Source organism: Narcine bancroftii, chromosome 8 (assembly GCF_036971445.1).
Source record: "Narcine bancroftii isolate sNarBan1 chromosome 8, sNarBan1.hap1, whole genome shotgun sequence".
Lineage (NCBI taxonomy): Eukaryota > Metazoa > Chordata > Chondrichthyes > Torpediniformes > Narcinidae > Narcine > Narcine bancroftii.
This window is the reverse complement of record NC_091476.1, coordinates 134,941,874-134,956,778: the sequence shown is the minus strand read 5'-3', so window position 1 is coordinate 134,956,778 and position 14,905 is coordinate 134,941,874.

The window sequence follows — 14,905 nt, the reverse complement described above, 5'->3', positions numbered from 1 at the left end:
CTTTTTTTCTTTTCTTTGCACTAATTTATATGTTTTTTTTTTAAATAATGTACTTACAGAAATGTTATAGTGATTTTTGCATTTCTAATGCACAATAATGCTGCCACAAAGCAACAAATGTCATGACACATGACAATAAATCAGATTGTCAATCACGCTAGGCATTATTTTTATAAGCATGTTGCATCTATTGGTCATATGGCAAAACAGGAGTAGCTGGAGAGGAAAAGGACTAAGGAAATAAATATGGTGTTTGGAATTTCTAGAGGCTAGGAGAGTTTGAGGTTCATGAGGGGGGCATTATGCTTTCTTCCAATCCCTACCTCTAGCCTTCCCACCCTATGCCTTCCTTTCTCTCCTCTCCCTTCCTCTCCATTCTCCTCCTCTTCCTTTCCCTCCCTATTCAGCCTACCTGCCTCCCCCTTCCTACCCCTATGCTCCCTTCCCTGACTGCGTGCCAACCCCCAAACAAACGTAACCTGCGATCATATCTCTTGCTCCTTGGTAACAAGCACCCTCATGACACCCCACTTTCATCTGTTGGCCTTTGTCATTGTCCCCACTCTCTCTGGGTTAGAACATAGAATGGTATAACACACGAACAGGCCCTTCAACCCACAATGCCTGCACTGACCAAAAAGAAGGACTTGGATTGGAGATTTAAAATGAAGTCTGAGTTGAAATGACTTGGCATGATGTTACTAAGACACTAGATCAACAGTATACCTTTGGGGCCACCAGAGACTACAGAGCTGCTATGGACAGAGAAGCCTTTGCTCATGGTTCGGTGGATACAACTAAAAGGATTGTTCAAAAAATTATTGGCTCACAGGATGTGGATGGCTAGCAAAACTGGCATCTGTTATGCAGAAATTGACAACACTTAGCAGTCAAACACATTGGTGACTCTAGAAGCCAGATGAGAAGAAATTTGCAGGTTTACAGATATCATTACTGCTTTGCTTGTTTCATAAATTATGCAATTATTTAACCACATGGACATGATGTATCTCACCAGACACTATGGTTAGATTCAAGCTTCTGGATCAATGGGCCAGATCTCTCATGGTTCGTCCAGGAAGTCAACTATAGCATACTCTATCAGGCAAGTGAAGTCCTGTCCAACTGTACAGCAGTGGAGATTCATTGGCAGAGGGACTTTGGAAGAGTGATCGAGATTGGAGATCAGAGCGGAAAGGGGAAAGCAAAGGTTTGTTTTTGAAGACAAAGTTTGTAGGTACCCCAATGTTATGATGAGATGTAGGAATCACTGTGGGCTGGATTTGATACCACCTTCCACTCCCCCTCTTCTCCCAAATCCACACTTAAACCTGGAGTCTAATTTAAGCTTCAGGTTCAGATGAAGTAAGGATAATATATATTCCATTATGACTCTAAGTTTGCAATAAAGTGATGTTTATTCAGAGACTGCGGAATAGCTTTATCAGATTGAGAGGGATTAATCAGAGAGGAATTTTGGTAGTTATTTAGCTTTATTAATTAGATAATTAATTTATACAACAGATTAAAATCAGGGAGGTAGTGGGAATCATAATTTATTTGCAGAATGTTAGCTCCCATTTGCATCCTCCATGTGAAATATTGTTTGCAGCAGCAAGACTGTGAAGAGTAATTATGATTTGGATTAAATCTGCTACCTTCAAAGCGCTGAACTTGCAGCCCACTCAGATAGACTGAATTTTCCACTGCCTTTTAAATGTTGCGATAACAATTTAACTCAAAAATATTATCAGTCTGACATCTTAGGCATAAGATCCTATGGTAACTGGATAACTGGAAGAGATTAAAATTGATCCAGTTAGGACTAAATATTCCATGATCTAACTCTAACCATGTCTTGCAGATTAAAAAAAAAAGAAACATTTTCTGTGCATAAAACTTTGAAGCAGCTTTTTTGGCCACAGTTGCAGCTCATCAGAGCAAGCGCAGGAGGCCTCCTCCTGTGTTTAGTGTCACTTCTGTTTTTTATGCAGGTATTGAGTTCAGTATGACATTATTTTGTGCCATTAAAGTCAGGGGCCTGAAGCTTAAATTTGACTCCAGGTTTAAGTGTTGATTTGGGAGAAGAGGGGGAGTGGAAGGTGGTATCAAATCCAGCCCACAGTGATTCCGAGATCTCATAATAACATTAGGGTACCTACAAACTTTGTCTTCAAAAACAAACCTTTGCATTCCCCTTTCCGCTCTGATCTCCAATCTCGATCACTCTTCCAAAGTCCTTGAACATGACATGACCTCTGCTCTTGCTTATGTTATTTAGAACTCCATTTCAATACCTCCAATCAGGATTCCACCTCTCAAACAGAACTGAAATAGCAACAAAGTTTGCTGACACCTCCCTCTGCCAAGTCAGGGTGCATGAGAGAGGGATATCAAATCCCATCAGGAAAATTTACAATTTTTGCTGTTTTAAAATTGATTTTCACAGCAAAATCTAACAAACAAAAGCAGCTGTTACAACAGTGAATGTGTTTTCAGAGATAGTTATCATTATATATTAAATACATAGTCCATTTAATCAGGGCATCTGTGAGAAATGAAAATTTAAATTGGGTTCCTCTGGATAAAAATGAAATGCTCATGCCTTTAAGATTATTTTGTGATGCTCATAAATTATTTTTTCTACTTCACTGCTGCTTAGCCAACTGATATGGATAGAGTAGAGGTAATCCACAGTTGTTCAGATATTATCAATATTCCACTGCATTTTTAGAGCCGAAGGGGGGAATAAGAGAAAAAGTGAAATCACAAAGCTGGATAAACTCTGCAGGTCACACACGTACTTTACATAGTAAAGATAAAGATACATAAGACCCGAGTCCTTCTGAAGTTACAATTAATATGTAGGCAGGCACCCGAAATAAATGGTGGGGGAAATGTCGATGTGGGGAGGGGTGAGGAGCACCGTCCACAAGCATGATATGGGAGGGAGAACATGAGTGAGGGTAATGGAGGGATGGGGAGGAAATGGGGAGTGATTTGGAGAGCATTTGAAGGGATGTATGAAAATGGCAAATAGAGGTGTGAAGCGATGAACTTCTGCCTTCTGGTCACGTCTGGATTACTGTGACATTGAAGTCAAATGTGACCTCCACATACCAAAAGAGGGCACACACTCCCATCATCAGTGAACTGACCTATCTGTCTTTCGGTGCCCTGCTTTCTATCAACCAACTGAAATGTGAACAATCACTTCATGATTTAATTGGGACATCCCTGCCTATTGGAGACTTCATTGATCACATTGCCACTAAAATGTGACAAATAAAATGGTAATGGCTCACAAACCTTTCACTGCCATTGTGTCCCTGCAACTATGGATTACTTGATTGAGAAATTAAGTTTGAATTGTTAAACAAAACAGAAATGCTGAAGGAACACAGCCAGTCTCGCAGCATTCAAATGAGGTAAAGATATAGTACTGACATTTCAGGCCTGAGGCCATATGTCGGTAGTATATCTTTAATTTCCTGTTTAACTCTTAAATGTAAAAGTCCTTGCGTCATTATCCCCTCAGGAAGTGCATTCAGCCATCCTCTGGGTGACTAAATTCTTCATTATATTCGGTTTAAATCTACTCCATGAAAAGCCTATAGGGAGAGGCGTATGAAGGGAGAATTTTTTTCTACAAACAAAAAACATAAAACAAAAAAAAACATGCCTTCTGGCTACAGACACTTCAGAGTTAAAGTTTATGACTATCTCTCTTATCCATCAGGTCTTTTAATTCTCCCCCCCCCCCCCCCCCCACCTCCAGCTCCCAGTCTTCTCCACTTAAATGAAAATAAGCCTGGTCTCTCCAGTCCTCTCCTCGTAATTGATTCACTCTATTCCAGCAAACATCCTGATGAAACGACTCTGCATTTTCTCTTGAGCAATCACATTCCTCTACATTTTCTATTTGTGAAGAGTCTTTGTCCTGCATTTATTTTGTAAAATGTTGGAACTAGACAGGTATAAGGTTCAAGACTCCACTATTTATTAATAATATTTATTTCATATATGTATACATTTATGTGTCTGCATGTGTGTTTGCACTGTGGACCGAAGAATGCTGTTTTATCTGGCTGTACTGATGCAATTGGATGATAAATAAACTTGAACTTGAATGTCTTCTTTGGCTTGGCTTCGCGGACGAAGATTTATGGAGGGGGTAAAAGTCCACGTCAGCTGCAGGCTCGTTTGTGGCTGACAAGTCCGATGCGGGACAGGCAGAAACGATTGCAGCGGTTGCAAGGGAAAATTGGTTGGTTGGGGTTGGGTGTTGGGTTTTTCCTCCTTTGCCTTTTGTCAGTGAGGTGGGCTCTGCGGTCTTCTTCAAAGGAGGTTGCTGCCCGCCAAACTGTGAGGCGCCAAGATGCACGGTTTGAGGCGTTATCAGCCCACTGACGGTGGTCAATGTGGCAGGCACCAAGAGATTTCTTTAGGCAGTCCTTGTACCTTTTCTTTGGTGCACCTCTGTCACGGTGGCCAGTGGAGAGCTCGCCATATAACACGATCTTGGGAAGGCGATGGTCCTCCATTCTGGAGACGTGACCCATCCAGCGCAGCTGGATCTTCAGCAGCGTGGACTCGATGCTGTCGACCTCTGCCATCTCGAGTACTTCGACGTTAGGGGTGTAAGCGATCCAATGGATGTTGAGGATGGAGCGGAGACAACGCTGGTGGAAGCGTTCTAGGAGCCGTAGTTGGTGCCGGTAGAGGACCCATGATTCGGAGCCGAACAGGAGTGTGGGTATGACAACGGCTCTGTATACGCTTATCTTTGTGAGGTTTTTCAGTTGGTTGTTTTTCCAGACTCTTTTGTGTAGTCTTCCAAAGGCGCTATTTGCCTTGGCGAGTCTGTTGTCTATCTCATTGTCGATCCTTGCATCTGATGAAATGGTGCAGCCGAGATAGGTAAACTGGTTGACCGTTTTGAGTTTTGTGTGCCCGATGGAGATGTGGGGGGGCTGGTAGTCATGGTGGGGAGCTGGCTGATGGAGGACCTCAGTTTTCTTCAGGCTGACTTCCAGGCCAAACATTTTGGCAGTTTCCGCAAAGCAGGACGTCAAGCGCTGAAGAGCTGGCTCTGAATGGGCAACTAAAGCGGCATCATCTGCAAAGAGTAGTTCACGGACAAGTTTCTCTTGTGTCTTGGTGTGAGCTTGCAGGCGCCTCAGATTGAAGAGACTGCCATCCGTGCGGTACCGGATGTAAACAGCGTCTTCATTGTTGGGGTCTTTCATGGCTTGGTTCAGCATCATGCTGAAGAAGATTGAAAAGAGGGTTGGTGCGAGAACACAGCCTTGCTTCACGCCATTGTTAATGGAGAAGGGTTCAGAGAGCTCATTGCTGTATCTGACCCGACCTTGTTGGTTTTCGTGCAGTTGGATAATCATGTTGAGGAACTTTGGGGGACATCCGATGCGCTCTAGTATTTGCCAAAGCCCTTTCCTGCTCACGGTGTCGAAGGCTTTGGTGAGGTCAACAAAGGTGATGTAGAGTCCTTTGTTTTGTTCTCTGCACTTTTCTTGGAGCTGTCTGAGGGCAAAGACCATGTCAGTGGTTCCTCTGTTTGCGCGAAAGCCGCACTGTGATTCTGGGAGAATATTCTCGGCGACACTAGGTATTATTCTATTTAGTAGAATCCTAGCGAAGATTTTGCGCAGCTCAGACGGCAAAGTCCTCCTCAGCGACAAGATCTCCATCCTCAACCGATGGTCAGAACACTTCCAATCTCTTTTCAGTGCCAACCGCTCAGTCCAAGATTCCGCCCTGCTCCAGCTCCCTCAACAGCCCCTAAGGCTAGAGCTGGATGAGGTTCCCACCCTGGATGAGACATATAAGGCAATCGAACAACTGAAAAGTGGCAAAGCAGCAGGTATGGATGGAATCCCCCCAGAAGTCTGGAAGGCTGGCGGCAAAACTCTGCATGCCAAACTGCATGAGTTTTTCAAGCTTTGTTGGGACCAAGGTAAACTGCCTCAGGATCTTCGTGATGCCACCATCATCACCCTGTACAAAAACAAAGGCGAGAAATCAGAACTTGAATGTAAATCAGAAAGAATTAGAGTGGCATAGGCCAATTTGAGGCAAATGGGACTGACTAGCTTGAATGGATAACTTTGTTGGCACGGACAAGGTAGTGAAAGCCCTATTTCCGTGCTGTAAAACTCTACAACTCTTTCGCTACACACCAGATCAGGAGCACCTATGGAGTAGCAAACAGTTATTATTCTAATGTTCTGAATGAATGTTCAATTAAAGGTCATTGACCTGAAACATTAACTGTGTTTCATTTGCCACAGATGTGCTATTACTTGCTGTGGGGTCCCAGCACTTATTTTTTCATTCAAAACTGCTAAAGGTGTTTCTGTCCAAAATGGGAACAATGGTAATTTTGGCAATTATTTCATCAAGAAATCAAACATTGTTTTACTGTCGCAACAGAGTCTGCCAATTCAAATCTCTGGGGATTTTAAAATGTATAGGTTAGTGGTTCTATTAAAACGTCTGAGAGGATAAAGTAACTTCATTTCTTTGCCTCATGCTCTGGAAATAGTGAACAGATTAAATTAACCCCTGAATATCAAATTTGAACATGAAAGTCATACCAAGTTTTGTGGAAGGCTATTCACACTTGTTTTGTGTAGTGTTGTGTTAAATATTTTTCTGATGTCTAGGAGACTGGGAAATCCAGGTGATGTACCATAATAATCACAAAAGGATAATATTGTGAAGCTAGCAGGCTTTTATTAACTCAGGACAGGAACTACCATCAAACTCTTTGACTGAATGAAGCAAAGAGAAAGACGAACATGCAAGGGGCTCTGGGTAGGATCAATCTCGGGAGGCATGTCCAGTTAGCAGCAGCCAACCATGGCACAACAGTTGTTTACCACATTCACCCCTCCTTTTTAAGAAGAATCCTATGGGGTGAGGAAAAAAGGTGAAAAAACTGTACATATATACATTTTACAGGTTAAGTCTATCAGGGGTTCTCATCTGCTGCAGCAAATGATGTGGCAATGGTTGGGGCACTAGAGTAGCGTCCCGAGCAGTTTGTGACATTGGTCTGTTAATAGTTTGTCAAGGGGTGGGGGGAGTGTGGAGCTGGTACATCGTTGACGACAACAGTGGCCTGGGGTAGGGGGTGGTCAGCTGTGGGATCTGGGACCTCTAAGGTTGAAGTGGGAGGGATTGTCTGTTGAAGGTCAATGGTGGTCGGGGAGGCCCCTGAGGAAGCAAGGTCCTGGTTTGAAACTGTGTCTTCACGCTCATCAGGGAAAGCAACATAGGCATACTGGGTGTTCTCATGGAGGAGGCGGACCATCTCAACCAGTGGGTCAGTCTTAGATAGCCTGATATGCTTCTGTAGTAGGACTGGTCCTGGAGACATAAACCAGGTGGGGAGTGTGGCCCCTGATGCAAATTTCCTAGAGAAAACAAACATCTGTTCGTGAGGAGTGCTGATAGTGACCATACATAAAAGTAACTGATGTACAAATGCACCTAGGTCACACTTGATGGAGTGAAGTGCGTCTGGGAGGACACCCTGCCATTGGGAGACAACCGTGACCTCAGTTCCAGGAGGACAGTCTTCCATACTGTGGCGTTCTTCCTTTCTACTTGCCGTTTTTCCCTAGGATTGTAGCTGTGGTCCTGCCCCTGGCCAATAGGTACTACAACAACTCATCATTCATGAATGATGCACCACAGTCACTGTGGATGAAGGCAGGGTACCCAAAGAGAGTGAAGATATTCCAGAGGGTCTTGATAACTGTGGCCGTGGTTGTTATCCAGACAAGGTATAGCCAGCATTGCCATTCATTTAGATCATGGCAGATCTTCCACTGTCAGTACCCTGTCCCTGCCTTCTCCCCATAACCCTTAATCCCCTGTCCTCAAGAACCTTATCTAACTCTCTCTTGAACTTATCTAGAAAACCCACCTCTACCACCCTCTGTGGCAAAGCATTCCACAGACCAACATCTTTCTGGGTAAGTAAAAAAATGTTCTCATCTCTGACCTAAAGGGCCTTCCCTGTATTCTTAAACTATGGCCTCTAGTCATAGTCTCCCCAATATCGGGAATGTAATCAGTTTCTATCATGTCCAATACGGTAATAATTTTTTATACCTCAATCATATCTCCTCTCATCCTTCTAAATTCCAACGTATACAACCCTAGATTATCCAACCTTTCAGCATACGTCAATCCTGCCATCGCAGGAACTAACCTTGTGAATCTACGCTGCACTCCCTCAATAGTGAGAATATCCTTCCTCAAATTAGGAGACCAAAACTGGACACAGTTCTCCAGGTATGGTCTCACCAGAGCCCTGTACAACTCCAGAAGGACATGTTTACTCCCCTATACTCATTTCCCCTTTTTATGAAGGCTAACATGCTACTTGCTTTTTTTCACAGCTTGTTGAATCTGCATGCTAGTTTTTCGTGACTGATGTATGTGCACCTACTACACTTCCCCACTCCCTAACTTGACTCCATTTAAATAATAGTCTGCCTTCCTGTTTTTGCCACCAGAGTGAATAATCTCACATTTATCCACATTAACCTGCATCTTCCATGCATCCACCCACTCACCTAACCTGTCCAATTCCCCTTGCATTTTCCTGAATCCTCTTCACACTTCACACTGCCACCCAGTTTCGTGTTATTTGCAAAGTTGCTAATGTTATTTATAATCCCCTTATCTAAATAATTTATATATATGATAAACAACTGAAGATCCAGCACCAAGCCCTGCGGGACCACACTTGTTGCATCCCAAAAATGACCCATTAACCCCAACACTTTGTTTCCTGTCTGTCAACCAATATCAGCTCCCTACTCCCAATATTATGCTCTCTGATTTTGCCTACTAATCTCCTATGTGGGACATTATCAAAAGCCTTCTGAAAGTCCAAGTACACCACATCCACTGGGTCTCCCATGTCCACCCTCCTCGTCACATCCTCGCAAAATTTCAGAAATTAGTCAAGCATGATTTTCCCTTCAGAAATCCATCCTGACTTGTAATGATGCTATTATTTCTAATGTTCTGTTATTTCTTCTTTTATGATAGATTCTAATATCTTTGCTACCATTGACGTCAGGCTAACCAGTCTGTAATTGCTCATTCTCACCCTCCCTCCCTTCTTGAAAAGCGTTACAAGATTAGCCACCCTCCAATCCACCCTCCTGAATCTATAGAACATTGGAAAATGTCGACCAAATGCATCCACAATTTCAAGAGCAACCTCCCTAAGCACCCTGGGATTCAGTCCATCAAGTCCTGGGAACTTATCAGCCTTCAGACCACATGCTTCTGAATCCGGATTTCCATCGATTCCTCCATTACAATTGGAATTTCTACCAAATCCTTCGATACTGCAGGGCCTCTACTCCCAATTGACCTTTACCTGTATCTTCCCTGGTGAAGACAGATCCAAAATATCTGTTAAACTCGTCAGCTATTTCCTTGCTTCCCATAATAATTTTGCCTGTTTAAGTTTTTAAGGGCCCAATTTTGGTCCTAACTAATTTTTTCCTCCTTGCATACCTAAAGAAGCTTTTACTATCCCCTTTTATATTATTGGCTAGTTCACTCTCGTATCTCATTTTTTCCTCCCAAATAGCTTTCTTAGTTATCTTCTGTTGCTCTTTGAAGGTTTCCCAATCCTCTAGCTTCCTACTCCTCTTTGCTATATTATACTTCCTCTCCTTGGTCTTGATACTGTCTTGACTTCCTTTGTCAGCCACGGTTGGCCTTTGCTCGCCTTAGAACCTTTCTTCCTCTTTGGAATGAACTAGTCCTGTACCTTCTGAAAAACTCCCAGAAATACCTGCCATCTTAGTTCCACACTTCTCCTAGCCAGGGTATCCTTCCATTGTATTTTGGCGAGCTTGTCTCTCATGGCTGCATAATCCCCTTTATCCAACTGTAAAACTGACATCAGGATGCTATCTTTCACTCTCCCTTTAAAATTGCAAATTAAAACTCTCCATATTATGGTCACTTTTACTAATGGCTCCCCTACTTCAAGGTCCCTTATCAAATCCGCATCATTACACACACCATTTCTAGAATTGTCTTCCCTCTGGTAGGATCCATCACAAGCTGCTCTAAGAATGTATCCCGGAGACATTCTATAAACTGACTTACAGTCCTGCACCAGCTAGATTTTCCAAGTCTACCTGAATGTTGAAATCCCACGTAGCAACTGTATCTTTACTATTCTGACATGCCCATCTTAACTCCTGATTTATTCTGCCTCCTATATCCGAGTTACTGTTTGGGGGCCTGTGTGCAACTCCCATTATGGTCGTCAAAATAAAATGGAAAGATACACTAGCTGGGAGGACAACTGGGGAAAAATGGCAGGTATTTTTGGACATTTTTCACAGGTTTCAGGACAAATTTATTCCAAAGTGGAGGAAAGGCTCTAGGAGATGCAAATGGAAGCCGTGGCTAACTAATGAAATCAAGTGTAATATCAAATCCAAAGGGAGTAAGTATAGGATAGCGAAGCGGAGTGGGATGTTAGAGGATTGGGAAACCTTCAAAGAGCATCAGAGGGTAACTAAGAAAGTCATAAGAGAGGGGAAAATTAAGTACGAGAGGAAATTAGCAAATAATATAATGGAGGATAGCAAAAGCTTTTTTAGATATGTGAAGAGGAAGAAATTGGTTCGGTCCAAAATTGGTCCATTAAGAATGGAAAAGGGTGAAATTATTACCGGAAACAAGGAGATGGCTGAGGAATTTAACAAATACTTTGCAACTGTCTTCACCAAGGAGTATATAGGTTATGGTCAGTTAGGGGGTAATGGTCATGCGGTGTCAAGAGACTTGGGGAACTTTCCTGGGGAAGTAGGGGATCTAATGGATATCCGGATCCAGAAACAGGAGGTTGTGAGTAAATTGTTGGGACTGAGGGCTGATAAATCCCCAGGGCCTGATGGGCTGCATCCCAGGGTGCTTAAAGAAGTTGCTATGGAAATTGTGGAAGCACTGGTCGACATTTTCCAAAGTTCCATAGATTCGGGGGAGGTCCCTGAGGATTGGAGAGTGGCTGATGTGGTGCCAATTTTTAAGAAGGGAGGGAGGGAGAAAACGGGAAATTATAGACCAGTCAGCCTGATGTTGGTGGTGGGGAAGATATTGGAGTCTATCATAAAAGGAGTAATAGCAGAACACATAGGCAGAAATAATAGTATAAGGGCTAGTCAGCATGGATTCCTTAAGGGTAAGTCATGCTTAACTAACCTTCTGGAATTTTTTGAGGATATGACAAAGAGGGTGGACTTGGGAGAGCCTGTGGATGTGGTGTATTTGGACTTCCATAAGGCCTTTGATAAGGTACCGCACAGGAGACTAGTGGGCAAGATCAAGGAGCATGGTATTGGAGGTAAGGTGCTGACATGGATAGGAAATTGGTTAAGAAATAGGAAACAAAGGGTTGGGGTAAGCGGGTCTTTTTCAGGATGGCAGGATGTGATGAGTGGAGTGCCGCAGGGATTGGTATTGGGTCTTCAGTTGTTTGTAATTTATGTAAATGATTTGGATGAGGGGATTATTAATAATTTGAGCAAATTTGCAGATGACACGAAACTGGGTGGCGGTGTGGGGTGTGAGGAAGATGTCAGGAAAATGCAGAGGGACTTGGACAGGTTGGGGGAGTGGGCTGCTGAATGGAAGATGACGTTCAATGTAAGCAAATGTGAGGTTATCCATTTTGGGGGCAATAATAGGAAAGCTGAGTATTATTTAAATGGAGACAAGCTAGGGAGTGGGGAGGAGCAAATGGATCTGGGAGTACTTGTTCACCGGTCACTGAAGACTAGCATGCAGGTTCAGAAAGCTGTGAAGAAGGCTAATAGCATGTTGGCTTTCATAAAGAGGGGATTGGAGTATAGGAACAGAGACACCCTTCTGCAGTTATACAGGGCCCTGGTGAGACCCCACCTGGAGTATTGCATCCAGTTCTGGTCTCCAATGTTGAGGAAGGACATACTAGCTATAGAGGGTGTGCAGCGCAGATTTACAAAGTTAGTTCCAGGGATGGCGGGGTTGACATATGCTGAAAGGCTAGAAAAACTGGACTTGTATCCGATGGAGTTTAGAAGGATGAGGGGGGACATGATTGAGGTATACAAAATTATCAGGGGGATAGACAGGGTGAAGTCGGATTACTTGTTCCCAATGATGGGGGAGACGAGGACTAGAGGGCATAGTTTAAGAATACAGGGTAGGCCCTTTAGGACGGAGATGAAAAAACATTTTTTTACCCAGAGAAGTGTGAATCTGTGGAATGCTCTGCCACAGAGGGTGGTAGAGGCAGATTCGCTGATTATGTTCAAAAGAGAGTTAGATAAGACTCTAGTGGGCAAAGGAGTTAAGGGTTATGGGGATAAGGCTGGAAATGGGTACTGATGGTAGTGATCAGCCATGATCTGTAAAATGGCGGTGCTGGCTCGACGGGCCGAAGGGCCTACTCCAGCTCCTATTGTCTATTGTCTATTGTCTTGCCCTTGCAATTCCTGAACTCTATCCAAACAGACTCTACTCCACCTGGTTTTATGTCACTTCTTTCAAGGGACTGAAAATTATTTCTCACCAACAGAGCCACCCCACCCCCTTGACTCACCTGTCTGTCTTTTCAATAGAACATATACCTTGGAATATTAATTTCCCAATCCTGGCTCTCCTGCAGCCATGTCTCCATTATTTTTATAACATCATACCCTCCAATATGCAACTGAGCTTCAAACTCATCTACTTTATTTCTTATTCTCTGTGCATTCTCTGTACCTTTAATCTGTTACTCCCCACACCCCTCACCTTGTTGCCTGAAGGCCTTGGCCGTACTTTCCGATCCCTTTCTGCTACTTCTGTCCTTTTAATTTCACTGCCTATCTGAACTTCTCCTATCCATTGCCCTATCATTCAGGTTCCCATCCCCTCACCAAATTAGTTTAAACCATACCCAACAGCACCATTAAACCTGCCTGCCAGGATATTGGCCCCTTTTGGACTCAGGTGCAACCCATCCCTTCTGTAGAGGTCACACCTCCCCCAGAAAAGATCCCAATGATCTAAGAATCTGAAATCCTGTCTTCTGCACCAGCCCCTCAGCCACACATTCATCCGTTTGATCCTTCCATTTTTTTCCCCCACTTACACTCAGCACAGGTAGCAATCCAGAAATCACTACTCTGGAGGTCCTGTCTCTTAGCTTCTATCCTAACTCACTGTCATTTCTCTTCAGGACCTCCTCTCCTTTTAAAATCTATGTCATTGGTACAAACATGTACTAAGACATCACCCTGGCACCTGGGAGGCAACACACGATGCAGGAATATCTATCAGGCTCACAGAATCCCTGGTCTATACCCCTGATATGATCATCGCATTCCTCTTCCTTCCCTTTACACCACAGCACCTGGCTCAGTGCCAGTGGCCTGGTCACTGCAGCCATTCTCTCTCAGGTCCTCCCCCTCAACAGCATCCAATACAATATACCAATTGCTGAGAGGAATAGTCATAAGGGTACTCTCCACTATCCTGCGCTTTTCTTCCCTCCTCTGGCAGTTGCCCACTTACCTGACTCCTCTAGTCTAGGGGTAACTACCTCCCTCTTCACTCTCCCTAATGAGCCACAGGTCATCAAGCTGCAACTCCAAATCCCTAATTTGGTCCTTAAGGAGCTGCATCCTGGTGCATCCAGTGCAGGTGTGACCACTGGGGAGGGTGAAGGTCCTATCAACCACATCTTCACTCTATCTAACAAGCTGCAGGTCATCAAGCTGCAGTTCCAGTTCCCCAACTCAGACTTTAAGGAAGTGCATCTCGGTGCATCTGGTGCAGATGTGTCCATTGGAGAGGGCGGAAGTCGCTCATGGTTCCCATATCTGACACCAAGAACAGAGCACTAACCTCATAGGCTTGACTCTGAATTTTATATTAAACTTATTAAGAAAGGCAAATAATTCAGCATACCTTTCTCCTCGCCTGCTTTCGCTGAAGCCTGTTGAGCCAAAGCCTGGAAGTCCCAAGTCCCACTCACTCACAACACCCCTCACTTTCTGGGCTGCTCCTCACTGACCACTCCTTTACTTTACCCTCCTTTTATTGGCTCTCTACCAATTAACCCTGTCACTCTCTCCTCACCCCTCCTTCACTGGACGCCTCCGGCCTCCGACTCCTCACCTGAACCACTAGGCCCAAGCCCCAGTAAGTACTCTAAATCCTTACTTTCCTGTCACTCTCCCCTTGCCCCTCCTCCTCCACTGGACGCCTCCGATTCCTCGCCTGAAGTAGACATTCTTGCTGGAGGAGGGGAGGGGTCCCTTGAAATCATTGCTGAGGCGCTCAAAGGAGCAGATAGCCTTGATCAGATGTGCTTTGTCTGGCTGATAGAATTAGGGTTTGCATTCGGCACAGACATGACAGTTTTTAGTCATAGTCTGGACTTCCTCAATGGAGTATGGTAAACTCTGAGATTTGATAAAATGGAAAAACCGAGTAACTCCAGGGTGGCAAAGGTCATTGTGAAGAGCCTATTAAACACTAGCACAAGTTCCTCAGGAAAGAGCATCCAGGGGCTCGTTAAGTTTGCCAGGCCGGTAGAGAATGAATATGCGGACAGTTTGATTCTCCTCCTGAGGATTTTATTCTTGATTTTGTCCCTTTGATTATTACTAAACATGAATGCTACCACTACCTGAGCTGTGAGGAGGGTGAACTGTTTCCCTGCGAGATGGTGCCTCCAGTGGCGTACAGCCTCCACCATAGCCTGGGCCTCTTTCTTGATGGAGAAGTGGCAAATTTCAGGGCCTTGGAGGGTTCATGAGAAAACGGCAACAGGTCTGCCTGCTTGATTGAGTGTGGCAGCAAA